The sequence below is a fragment of the Argopecten irradians genome, chromosome 14 (genome assembly GCF_041381155.1).
Source record: "Argopecten irradians isolate NY chromosome 14, Ai_NY, whole genome shotgun sequence".
Taxonomy (NCBI): domain Eukaryota; kingdom Metazoa; phylum Mollusca; class Bivalvia; order Pectinida; family Pectinidae; genus Argopecten; species Argopecten irradians.
In genome coordinates this window covers 10,475,547-10,489,568 of record NC_091147.1, presented here as the reverse complement: position 1 = coordinate 10,489,568, position 14,022 = coordinate 10,475,547, and the positions used below count along the sequence as shown (strand labels likewise).

The 14,022-nt window shown below is 36.8% G+C and overlaps 1 long non-coding RNA gene across 1 annotated transcript; it reads right to left on the bottom strand.

The window, feature by feature from the left end:
* Positions 1–10,270, bottom strand: LOC138307251 (uncharacterized). The gene is made up of 3 exons (XR_011205955.1): positions 10,072–10,270; positions 736–1,041; positions 1–162 (listed from the first exon to the last, which is right to left on the bottom strand). It is a non-coding gene; the product is annotated as an uncharacterized lncRNA (long non-coding RNA).
* Positions 10,271–14,022: the final 3,752 nt, after the last annotated feature.

Here is a 14,022-nt window from a genome sequence, read left to right as displayed (position 1 = left end):
TTTAGTTTTATGTGGAATTCCTTACCAGATTTGAGCACATGACGTCCGAGTTATCCGCGATGTGTTGATACAGTTCTTCACTATACACCTCCAGCTGAGTTTGGTTTGGTGAGTCCGTCTGGTCAATCCTGTTAGAGAGTGTTTCCAACGCCGCTTCTAAAACTAGATTGTAATACAATGGTACGTTAATTATTTACAGGTGAAATACTATATTCCTAACAAATTGCAATGGAAACCCCAACTATGTTAGAACAGCATAGCAATATTAAGTCAAGGTTGCTATTTCGTAAATTGAAACGCGGGTTTGGTTTACAGTATGCGAATTTAATGATATTGTCAATAGATAACCCACACTACATGTAGTTGCAAATTTAATGATATTGCCGATACATAACCCATACTTAGTAGATTGTTTGGGGGCTATACATCAGTCAACACAGTAGACGTACAATAATGATAATTATAATTTTGATTTAATTCATAATAACAACATTAGGACACCGTTCAATTTATCTGCCACCAAGAATACATGTATATCTCTTACAACGTAATACAACGTTTTTTTTAAACATAAAGTTGTCTAACAACACGTACCATACATAATCCAACTATATAAATGCTATGCCGGCGGCTATTTACATATATTTTAAAAATATTTGTAAAAATATATAATATATATATATCTAAACATGTCATAATCAATGATTTGGTGCTTATTTCAGGAAACACGCATACCTTTAAAGGCTTGGACGGTCGTGGATTCTATTACAGATGTACTTGGCAACGCTGCAGGTGTTGACGTCATAAAAAAGTAAAGAGACGATAGAACATCAGAGTGATCTATCGCTACACGAGTCGACGTCATCATCATGTAATCTGACGTCTGCGCGTGAGTATGATGCTGTGCTACAGATGGCGTTGGCATCAGACTAGATAACAGTGGCTGGTGAACCGAGTCTGGCGGCAAAGTTGACAGGTCCTGTGGCGTCTGGGTCAGACTCGCTGAATGGGGTAACGTTATGATGTCTGTCCGTAATAAATCTTAAAAATATAGAAAACAACTTATCAGTGGTTAATTATTTATTGATTACGTGCTCTGTGTGAATGATGACTGTTAACAAGTTCGTTTGTGGTAAGATGACTTCGTGGTGGTTTAGATTGATCTATGATGATTGATGTCAACAGGTTCATTAATGGTCGGATGACTGTGTAGTGCGACTGTCAACAGGTTCGTTAATGGTCGGATGACTCTGTGTAGTGCGACTGTCAACAGGTTCGTTAATGGTCGGATGACTCTGTGTAGTGCGACTGTCAACAGGTTCGTTAATGGTCGGATGACTCTGTGTAGTGCGACTGTCAACAGGTTCGTTAATGGTCGGATGACTCTGTGTAGTGCGACTGTCAACAGGTTCGTTAATGGTCGGATGACTCTGTGTAGTGCGACTGTCAACAGGTTCGTTAATGGTCGGATGACTCTGTGTAGTGCGACTGTCAACAGCTTCGTTAATGGTCGGATGACTCTGTGTAGTGCGACTGTCAACAGCTTCGTTAATGGTCGGATGACTCTGTGTAGTGCGACTGTCAACAGGTTCGTTAATGGTCGGATGACTCTGTGTAGTGCGACTGTCAACAGGTTCGTTAATGGTCGGATGACTCTGTGTAGTGCAACTGTCAACAGCTTCGTTAATGGTCGGATGACTCTGTGTAGTGCGACTGTCAACAGCTTCGTTAATGGTCGGATGACTCTGTGTAGTGCGACTGTCAACAGCTTCGTTAATGGTCGGATGACTCTGTGTAGTGCGACTGTCAACAGGTTCGTTAATGGTCGGATGACTCTGTGTAGTGCGACTGTCAACAGGTTCGTTAATGGTCGGATGACTCTGTGTAGTGCGACTGTCAACAGGTTCGTTAATGGTCGGATGACTCTGTGTAGTGCGACTGTCAACAGGTTCGTTAATGGTCGGATGACTATGTGTAGTGCGACTGTCAACAGCTTCGTTAATGGTCGGATGACTCTGTGTAGTGCGACTGTCAACAGGTTCGTTAATGGTCGGATGACTCTGTGTAGTGCGACTGTCAACAGGTTCGTTAATGGTCGGATGACTCTGTGTAGTGCGACTGTCAACAGGTTCGTTAATGGTCGGATGACTCTGTGTAGTGCGACTGTCAACAGGTTCGTTAATGGTCGGATGACTCTGTGTAGTGTACGGTTGGTTACTGTCAACTGTTAGTCGCGAATGTCAACAGGGTTAGCCTTATTGGTATTGACCAGACAGAGCGACTAATTTGGATTCGTTAATGGTTCGGATGACTCTCTGTGTAGTGCGACTCTATTTGTTTTTGTGAGTCGGATGTTTTTGTTGTGAAACTGTCAACAGAGTTCTGTATGGTCGGATGTAATATGTTCCATAAAACCATTCTTCTCGCGAACGGAAAGGTCAAGCTACCTGCGACTGTTTACCTTGGGTACATGTTATATTAGTACACATACACACTTTTAATGTGCTAATGTAAAGGTTTGTTAAATTACGGACGACAACGTTGTAGTGCTAAAGATCAACACTTTATTAATGGTCGGAGAATCTGTGTAGTGCGATATAGTAATTGGAACATTTAATGGTTTGAAATCTCACATGAAAAATACCGTGTATATGCGGGGGACTGTCAACTGGGGTTGTTGTTTGCGGTCCACTCCGGAAACAGGACATAGTTCGTTAATGGTCGGATGACGCTTGTGTAGTGCGACTGTCAACAGGTTTGTTAAATGGTCGGATGACCTTGTAGTGCAACTGTCAACAGGTTCGTTAATGGTCGGAATGACTCTGTGTAGTGCAACTGTCAACAGGTTTGTTTATGGTCGGTATGAACCTGAGGTAGAGCAAACTGTCAACAGGTTCGTTAATGGTTCGGATGACTCTGTGTAGTGCGACTGTCAACGGTGGTCGTTAATGCGATTCGGATGCGACGGGTTAGAGCAACTGTAACAGTTTCGTTAATGGTCGGGATGACTACGCTGTGAAGTGCGACTTTCAACAGGTTTGTTAATGGTCTCGGATGACTCTGTGTAGTGCGACTGTCAACTGGTTCGTTAATGCTCGGAATGACCTGTGTAGTGCGACTGTCAAATAGGAGGGATCGTTCATGTATCGGATGACAGGATGTTTCGTTCAAAGTTCGGACAAATCTGTGTAGTGCGACTGTCAACAGGTTCGTTAATAGTCGGATGACGCTGTGTAGTGCGACTGTCAACAGGTTCGTTAATGGTCGGATGACCTGTGTAGTGCGACTGTCAACAGGTTCGTTAATGGTCGGATGACCTGTGTAGTGCGACTGTCAACATATTTGTTCATGGTCGGATGAATCTGTGTAGTGCGACTGTCAATAGGTTCGTTAATGGTGGATGACGCTGTGTAGTGCGACTGTCAACAGGTTTGTTAATGGTCGGATGACTCTGTGTAGTGCAACTGTCAACAGGTTACGTTAATGGTCGATGACTCTGTGTAGTGCGACTGTCAACAGGTTCGTTAATGGTCGGATGACTCTGTGTAGTGCGACTTTCAACAGGTTCGTTAATGGTCGGATGACCTGTGTGTAGTGCGACTGTCAACAGCTTCGTTAATGGTCGATGAATGTCGACTCTCGTGTCAGTGCAATTTTCGACTTTTCTGGTCGGAAGACTCTGTGCTAGTGCAACTGGTCAACAGGGTACGTTAATGGTCGGATGACTCTGTGTAGTGCAACTGTCAACAGGTTCGTTAATGGTCGGATGACTTGTGTAGTGCAACTGTCAACAGGTTCGTTAATGTCGGATGACTCTGTGTAGTGCGGACTGTCAACGGGTCGTTAATGGTCGGATGTGTAGTGCGCTGTATATGTGTAGTGCGTGTAGTGACTGTCAACAGGTTCGTTAATGGTCGGGATGACTCTGTGTAGTGCGACTGTCAAACAGGTTCGTTAATGGTCGGACGACTCTGTGTAGTGCGACTGTTAGTTAATGGTCAGATTCGTATATTCGTTAATGTCGTACTGACTCTGTTCATTGCTACATGTCAACAGACTTACATGTCAATGGGTCTCACTCGGTGAATCCAACTGAATCAAACTGTTTTCGTTAATGACTCTGTTTAGTGCGGACTAATTCCGCACTATGCGACTGTCAACCTTTTTTAATAGAAGTTTTATATCTATTAATACCTTTTCCTATCATATTAATAAATAAACGATTTCATTTAAAGGTATATCCATAAATGACGGGTGTAGAGCCGACTTCATACTTTTTTGTCCCCCGGAAAGTAACAGTAAAAACATATAGTCACGCCAACATAGATATCTGTCCCCCCCCCCCCCCCCCCCCCATTAAACGACAAATCCCCCCCCCCCCCCCTCCCCCCCCCCCCCCCCTCCCCCCCTCTTAAAACACAAAAAATAAATTTAATTAAGAAAAAACGTTTTTTATTTCTTTAAACTTACGGATATGCAATATAAATCACGTACATGTGGAAATTTTGTCAATATTTAACCGTTTTTTGTTTGGTTTTGTATCTAAAAATCGTATAGCGCATCCTCAAGCAAATTTTATATATCTTCCATAAATGTGTGATGTAAGTACGTACATATTCTCTGTATAGATATCAAAGTTTTAGCAAGAGTGTATTCAATTGTTTCATACAGAAAAATATAAAAATAAGCGGCCAAAAATGACCAAATTCTAAATTGTTAGAACTAGAACTATAAATAATTACAGAAACTTATCAGTGATATACTCAATATTTTACGCACAACCATTGCAACTTAAAACTTGTTAACATAAAATAATGGTTTAGGGTGCCAAAAAGGCCCAAAATGGGCCTGAAGCACACACAGTTCTTTACTTTTAAATTGCTATACAAATAATGAAACATTTTGAATTCCTGTTCGTGATCCATGTATTAATATTTATATTATTTTAAAAACATGTATGCCAATATACAACTCTCCATAAGCCTTACTTTATCGATTTTATAACCGCAACCGGACTAGACCCAAATATTTGATTAGTCATTTCGGAGTGTTCTCCCTTTAAGCGCTTACTCTATAACAAATACATTAAGAAATGAGGTTTTCAATCTATTAATCATTTTAATCCCGTTTCACCATAGGGAATATTTGTAAAAATGTGAAGTGTATAGATCAATACCACTGTCATGTAATAGCGTTTATTCGAAGTGTTAGTGCAATTCGATAGATCAACGACTTATCGCGTTCAATTCTATAATACATGTATGTAAATGTACTATTATACAACATTTTTAGAAGACATAAACCGATGTCGCTTTGATATTTAAGTGAGTGGTGGTGCAGTTACAAGTGCAACATGGCGTCACCTACAGATGTAACATAAGTAGTGTTAACATAAAATAAGCAGAAATGTTCATTTTCTTTTTAATATGAAAAAAAAATCAGATTTACCTACAGTTTCTGTTGAGTATACGAATCTTCTCCATGGTAAAATGTTGATGTGCTGTATCGTTTACTGTATTATGAAATGCTAGTAATGCCTGAACCAATATCAGCTATAGTTTTGACCTGTACTTCCGTGTTTTGGTACTATGTGATAGAGAATATTAGTTTATATATTTATATATATATATATATATGCAATGTACAATAAACTTTTGCCGCAGAATTTGAAATATCACATCAAAAACATGCATTCGACCATATAGTATCTGCGCTAAATGTATGTTCAGACATAATTTGCTCTCTTTTTTGTAATTTTTGTTTCTGAGATTATAATGGACGTCAAATCTGTGGAGTAATTTCCAGTTGAATCAATAAATAATTATGCATTTATTATTAAAGATGCTCCACCGTCGACAAATGGTATTTTTTCAATATCAAAAACAGGAGCAGACGATTTAGTACTTTTCTTCAGTTACAAAAGTTACTTACTTTACACCATTACCAACATTGAAAAGTTTGAGCTTCTAATTTTACTTCAAGTTAAAAATATGAAAACTAATTAATTGCATCCCGAAAAAAATCCGTGTCACTATATCCTATATTGAATGAAGTACTGATTGCGCATGCATCAAAGGCAAAATAAAATATTTTATATTATTTGTTGTGTTAATTAGACATATATATATACACGATAAAAACACCAATTATAGTTCAAATAATGAATATCATTTATGCTCTGTCGGCGGTGGAGCATCTTTAAAGTATGTGTTTCTGCATAAAATTGCATGCTCCCAATAAATACAATCACAAAATTACCTTTTTATGAAAATGATAACATTTTATATAAGATTTGTTTATTTGTTTGATTAATTAAGGTCCTATTAACAGCCAAGGTCATGTAAGGACGGCCTCCCTATTTATGCGGTGTGTTGCGTGTATAAAGTACGGGTGTATTTTGGGAGACTGCGGTATATTCGTGTTGTGTCTTATTGTATAGTGAAGCAAAATTGTTCTTTTTATAGTGCTTTATCACTGAAGCATGCCATAAGATAACGGTTTATTAATTAAATCTAATATCACATGAAAGGCCAGCCAATGATGCCGTACAAAATAATAAAATGTTCACATCGGTATAATAATTTAAAAGACTCCGTACTAGTTATAATCGCAGTTATAACCTAAATGTGACAATTCCATTAAACATCGATTGTACTAATGTTCCTCTTTTCAAGTAAATAATAATAAAGACAATCAAAAAACATCACATAACTTTATGCATATGGTATTTCTTCAGATACAAAAACGCCATTGTTGATTGATTATTTTTTTATTTTACTTTTTTTGTCCATCTGCTGATAGGTTTACGTCATGCATGTATATATTAAAAACAAATTTATTTTAGGAACTGATAATAATAGAAAAAAAAAATGATTCCTGTATTTTAAAGATGCTAATACCTGATCTGAGTGTAATTGTCAAAAACCAAAAAATGTACAAGTCGTGGTTACTGACATATGGAGGAGCGTGAGAAAAACAACCAGACACGATCTCACATAGCGTACAAAATAATAAATGTTCACATCGGTATAATATTTAAAGACTCCGTACTAGTTATAATCGCAGTTATAACCTAAATGTGACAATTCCATTAAACATCGATTGTACTAATGTTCCTCTTTTCAAGTAAATAATAATAAAGACAATCAAAAACATCACATAACTTTATGCATATGGTGGGATTTCTTCAGATACATGCTTAAAAACGCCATTGTTGATTGATTATTTTTTTTTATTTTACTTTTTTTTGTCCATCTGCTGATAGGTTTTACGTCATGCATGTATATATAAAAACAAATTTATTTTAGGAACTGAGCAATAAAAATGCATGGAATAGAAAAAAAAAATAATGATTCCTGTATTTCTAAAGATGCTAATACCTGATCTGAGTGTAATTGTCAAAAAACAAAAAATGTCACAAGTCGTGGTTACTGACATATGGAGGAGCGTGAGAAAAACAACCAGACACGACACCAAAGTGTTCCGATTATTGGTGATGGTGTTTCGTGATATCTCCTAAAAGCAATGCTATCAGAATGATAACTTTACAGATTTAAGGTCATCAGACGTGTAGACCCCATATTACTAGTGTGACGTTTTATGCACGAGTTACCTCCCTTTGGAAAACGTATGATAAACATTGAATAAGACATGTACATGTAAGTAATATATGCAAATTAGCTGCACCCACTGTCATGTTATAAATGGTTTGTATAAGAGAAATTAGGTCGCAGGTGGGATGGTGGGTTGTCCTAACCTCGACTGTAACAAGGCCGTTAACTCTAATTAAGTCGTCAAACTGGGGGATATCAAGTTTAACTCACTGCTGGAAAAATGGAGTCACAGTGACAATATCCTGTGAATATTACTCTGCCAATTATAGAGTTTCTTACAGTAAATATTCATCAACTGCTCCATACGTTAAACTTGAAATGACTACTCAACACAAAAGCAGCCTATTAAAGGTTATTACTCATTATTATTATTTACTCCGATAGTAAAAAGTTTACAGAAATTACTAACAAAAAGAAACACTACAACTTTCACGCGTTAAACATATACACATACGCAACTAACGAAATGATAATTCGTCAACATTTCACTATCTGCTTATTAATGGCAAACACACACGTTACACAATACATACAGGATTCAGTTACATACTACGATGGCCGCTAGCGGCCGTCACATAATAGTATCAAAGTAACTGTTTTGTGTACATGTACATTTTTTGAAAAATGCACATGTACGAAACAACTACTGAATATTGCAAAAAATGTACATGTACAGTTTTTGAAAATTGTACAAGCACAGTACAACAACTTGATTTTACAAAATATGTACATGTACATTTTTTTTAAATTGTACATGTACATATTTTGAATTTAGTTCTCATTAACATTCCAAGTTTTAAAGCATGACCTTAAGGTCAAGGTCAAGCCGCCGAGAAGCATCAGCGTGATGGTGCTTGATATGTCACTATAACTACACATGTACATTGTATGTGTGATAACATGTATGTGCGAGAAAGTGCGTGTGTGCTGTAAGTGGAATGAATGTTGTGTGATGCCTTTAATTATACCAACAGCTTTATTATGATGATGGTGAATTAAGGATGATTTTGATGAATAATAATGATGATGAGATGATAATAAAGATGATGAGTATAATGATGAGCAATTAAAGTATTAATGATGGTGGCCACGATACTGCTGATGAATGATGAAAATGATGAATAACGGTGAAAATTATGAGTAAATGCAAATGATGAAAGGGTTTTATTGGTGAAAGTGATGATGAATGGCTATGACTGAGTTACTTTTGGCTACTTTTGAGTGTGTTGATGAGGATTTATTATGATTGATGAGGATAAACTTTAAAGCTCGGATGGAAATCATGGTGAAAATGATAATGATGATAAGAAATAATGTGCATGATTAGAAGGAATATGATAATCTATATAATTAAAAAATAATTATTAAAAAATGAACAAAAAAATAAAATATCGGAGATATAGGACATACAAAATCGAAACTTTAATTTTTATTTGTCCTTATTACAAAATTTTCATCACCTTTTCACCTGTATGTGCAGTGTTAATTTTTCACTCATGTATTGTTTGAACTTCCGTCTACAAATGCGCAGTACCCTTTAATGTAGGGTGTTGACTTTTAGTACAGAGAGACGTTGGAATATTGTCTACAACGTTTAAGGATTTCAAAGTAAAAACTTGAAAAATGACGGAACATAGCCATGCCGAATATAGTGATTCGTTCATTCCTCTTCAGAAGATTTGAATTTATGAAATTGACAATAGAAATGTTTTGAATATTGGATGTAAAAGAACATACTCTCGGGTACATATAATGACCAATTTCAAGGTCAAATATAGCAAAATGGCGGAAATAAACCCCTGTAAGTATGACGATTCGATCGTTTTTCAAAAATTCCGTAACTTGTGAGCTCGCAGCGCCTTTATCATTTGATGTAGAGTGTTTATATTTCGTACTTTGATAACTCGTCTATAAGCGTATTATCATTTCAAACTTATAAAATAAAAACATGGCGGAAATATAACCCTGCGAATATGGCAATTAGGTTTTTTTTCGTACATTTGACCTTAATTGTGGGGGAATTCTGGAGCCTTTACAATGCAATATGCAAATTCCTTGGATAATATTACACTGTAGATCCACTCGAAGCCACACCTTTCCTTGAGAATCGTACAGCTATACCAACCAGCAGATGTTTTATAACTGATTTATACCATTGACATATGCTAAAAATGTTTTAAGAATTTCGGATAAATCGATCGGTAATATACTTCCTTGCTAAAACAAAATTGCCTGATTTGAGAATAAGAAATATATGGCGTACACAATAATAAACTTATGAAATTATTAAGAAGGTTTCGATATGCATATGAACTCTTTATATATTGAAATTTCTATTATAAAAAATTTCAATATATAAAGAGTTCCTATGCATATCAAAACCTTCTTAATAATTTCATAAGTTTATCTTCGATTTATCCGAAATTCTTAAAACATTTTTAGCAAAACGATAACTGACCTTTTGTGAATTTCTTATAGTTTGTGTAGACAGCATCCTCCCTATATGTTAATATTCTGCAACCCATGTTACCCCTAAGGTATCCAACACAATTGGAGGCCGTGCATTTGTGTCCACAAGTAAAGGAAGGATTATTAAAATAAAATTTGGTGTCCGTCATCGCATTGTGCATGGTATCCACTTCCGTATAGCATGACTGATAATCTGAAATGGTGAATGGTATAATGTAGTAAACATGTAGATAAATATTTTTATCCTGCAACTGTCCAACTTACTGACCGATAACTACTGCCGGATAAACTTGTGCTTGATCCGTTAATACGAAATGCTTTATCCATCAATACGATCACGTGAATTTGTTCCATATCTAACGGAACTTTGTCTGACTTGACCCAGAACTTGAACCTTACGGTGAATGGAACGTCAATCAGTTCCTCTAGAACGTGAAGTCACATTCACCGGAACGACGTCATTTTTTACGATATAGAAAATCTCGTATGGCGGTGTCGTCTTTTTCTTGGCTTATGGCAATGGTATGTATTGTAAAGTAATTCTTTAATGGGTATTTATTGTTTTTGGAGTACTTTCGTTTTGTTTCAGTGATATATCACACTGAATAGAATTACGGATACTACTTATTAATGCGCTTATTTATTTCACACGGCAGTAAAAATATAAGTACACTCTCATTCGGGTAAGTGAATTAATCTTTACCCCCACATCAAAGAATCGTCTCGCTTCAAGCGAAACCAAGTATATAACTGTCAATTTACTTTCGTTTTTAATGCCACAATGGTTGCAGGCTAAACAGAATACACAGCTAGTATCTTACAATACAAGTTTTATTTTGGTGCTCGACACGGAAAGCCGAGATAATTCGGCAAAGCCTCGCACCAAAATAAACCTTGTATTGTAAGATACTAACCATGTATTCTCTATGAAGTATCCGCAATACAATGACGAACGCCGCAGTGATAAATATGATTATTTATCAATAATAATGAAGTTAAGGATGTACTCCTCTGAGAAGTCAAAATTTTCTTGTATTAAACTTTTTTTCTCATATAGATTTTTGGAAATAGGAGCTCTTAGCATAAAATAAAATGGAAGAAAAAACATATGTCCGTGTGCTCGTTTTTGAGCTATTGTCACTCAAAGATACGTAGTTGACAAAATATTGGATTTTATGGAAATTTTGGCGTTTTGAATATATACATACATGTAAGAGATTAAAGTCATAATATCCTAATGAGGTGTTTGATTTGTATGAATGTTTGTAGAATATATTTTCCAGTAGTCTTCTTTAAAAATATACAAGTTTCGATTAATAAGACTAATATGTGTTTCTCATAATAACAACATATTCTACCCCTACCCCTTAATTTTCAGCTACAAAATGCACCATTTTCAGCCATTTTTGCCAAATTTAACCCGTTCTAGAAAAAGTTCTGGCATAAAACTTTTGTTAATGTTTTGCATATCAACAGGGAAAGGGTGTTGTTCTTTCTAAATCAGGCAGAAAAATGGGGGGTCTGTGTGCTTACTTTTTTGCCCCATTAGAATATTTGTTATTTTTCAGTATTTTAGAGTAAAAAATAAAAGTGCTCCAATTACTCTTAAATGTAAAAAGAAAGTGACAAAAGTGTATCTTTTTACACATCGATGCTCAATATTTTAATTACCACGAACCCAGGAAAAATTTACAGAAAAATTAGCTTAATACAACTAAAAATACTGGCGCATGATGATTTAAGTAAAAGCAATTTCATTAAATGGCCGCCATTTCTTAAAATCCCCGTATAAAAAAAACTACTGAAAATAGAAATGTAATTTTTTGACAAAATTTGCAACTGGCAACTTGCCACAGATATTGATAGATTTCATTTGAAAATCTCATAGCGTCTTTGATATATGTTAAAAGGAGACTTCAACGGGACTGAAACCTCGGAAGAATACATCCTTAAGAACATAAAGTGATATAAGGTTAAATCCCGAGATCGCTAAACGTAACTTAGGGTAAGGTACGGTGGGAGGGGATATGGACCAAATCAACTTAGGATGCGATACGTAGGATTTGAACCAAATCAATTTAGGATGTGGTACGGGGGATATGAACCAAATCATATTAGAATGTGATACGGGGGATATGAGCCAGATCAACTTAGGATGTGATACGGGAGGATATGAACCAAATCAATTTAGGATGTGATACGGGAGGATATGAAACAAATCATTTTAGGATGTGATACGGGGGATATGAACCAAATCATCTTAGGATGTGATACGGGGGATATGAACCAAATCAACTTAGGATGTGATACGGGGGATATGAACCAAATCAACTTAGGATGTGATACGGGGGATATGAACCAAATCAACTTAGGATGTGATACGGGGGGATATGAACCAAATCAACTTAGGATGTGATACGGGGGATATGAACCAAATCAACTTAGGATGTGATACGGGGGATATGAACCAGATCAACTTAGGATGTGATACGGGAGGATATGAACCAAATCAACTTAGGATGTGATACGGGGGATATGAACCAAATCAACTTAGGATGTGATAGGGGGATATGAACCAAATCAACTTAGGATGTGATACGGGGGATATGAACCAAATCAACTTAGGATGTGATAGGAGGGGATATGAACCAAATCAACTTAGGATGTGATACGGGGGATATGAACCAAATCAACTTAGGATGTGATAGGGGGATATGAACCAAATCAACTTAGGATGTGATACGGGGGATATGAACCAAATCAACTTAGGATGTGATAGGGGGATATGAACCAAATCAACTTAGGATGTGATACGGGGGATATGAACCAAATCAACTTAGGATGTGATACGGGGGGATATGAACCAAATCAACTTAGGATGTGATACGGGGGATATGAACCAAATCAACTTAGGATGTGATACGGGGGATATGAACCAAATCAACTTAGGATGTGATACGGGGGGATATGAACCAAATCAACTTAGGATGTGATACGGGGGATATGAACCAAATCAACTTTAGGATGTGATAGGAGGGGATATGAACCAAATCAACTTAGGATGTGATACGGGGGATATGAACCAAATCAACTTAGGATGTGATACGGGGGATATGAACCAAATCAACTTAGGATGTGATAGGGGGGATATAAACCAAATCAACTTAGGATGTGATACGGGGGATATGAACCAAATCAACTTAGGATGTGATACGGGGGATATGAACCAAATCAACTTAGGATGTGATACGGGGGATATGAACCAAATCAACTTAGGATGTGATACGGGGGATATGAACCAAATCAACTTAGGATGTGATACGGGGGATATGAACCAAATCAACTTAGGATGTGATACGGGGGATATGAACCAAATCAACTTAGGATGTGATACGGGGGGATATGAACCAAATCAACTTAGGATGTGATACGGGGGATATGAACCAAATCAACTTAGGATGTGATACGGGGGGATATGAACCAAATCAACTTAGGATGTGATACGGGGGATATGAACCAAATCAACTTAGGATGTGATACGGGGGATATGAACCAAATCAACTTAGGATGTGATACGGGGGAATATGAACCAAATCAACTTAGGATGTGATACGGGGGGATATGAACCAAATCAACTTAGGATGTGATACGGGGGATATGAACCAAATCAACTTAGGATGTGATACGGGGGATATGAACCAAATCAACTTAGGATGTGATACGGGGGATATGAACCAAATCAACTTAGGATGTGATACGGGGGATATGAACCAAATCAACTTAGGATGTGATACGGGAGGATATGAACCAGATCAACTTAGGATGTGATACGGGGGGATATGAACCAGATCAACTTAGGATGTGATACGGGGGATATGAACCAAATCAACTTAGGATGTGATAGGAGGGGATATGAACCAAATCAACTTAGGATGTGATA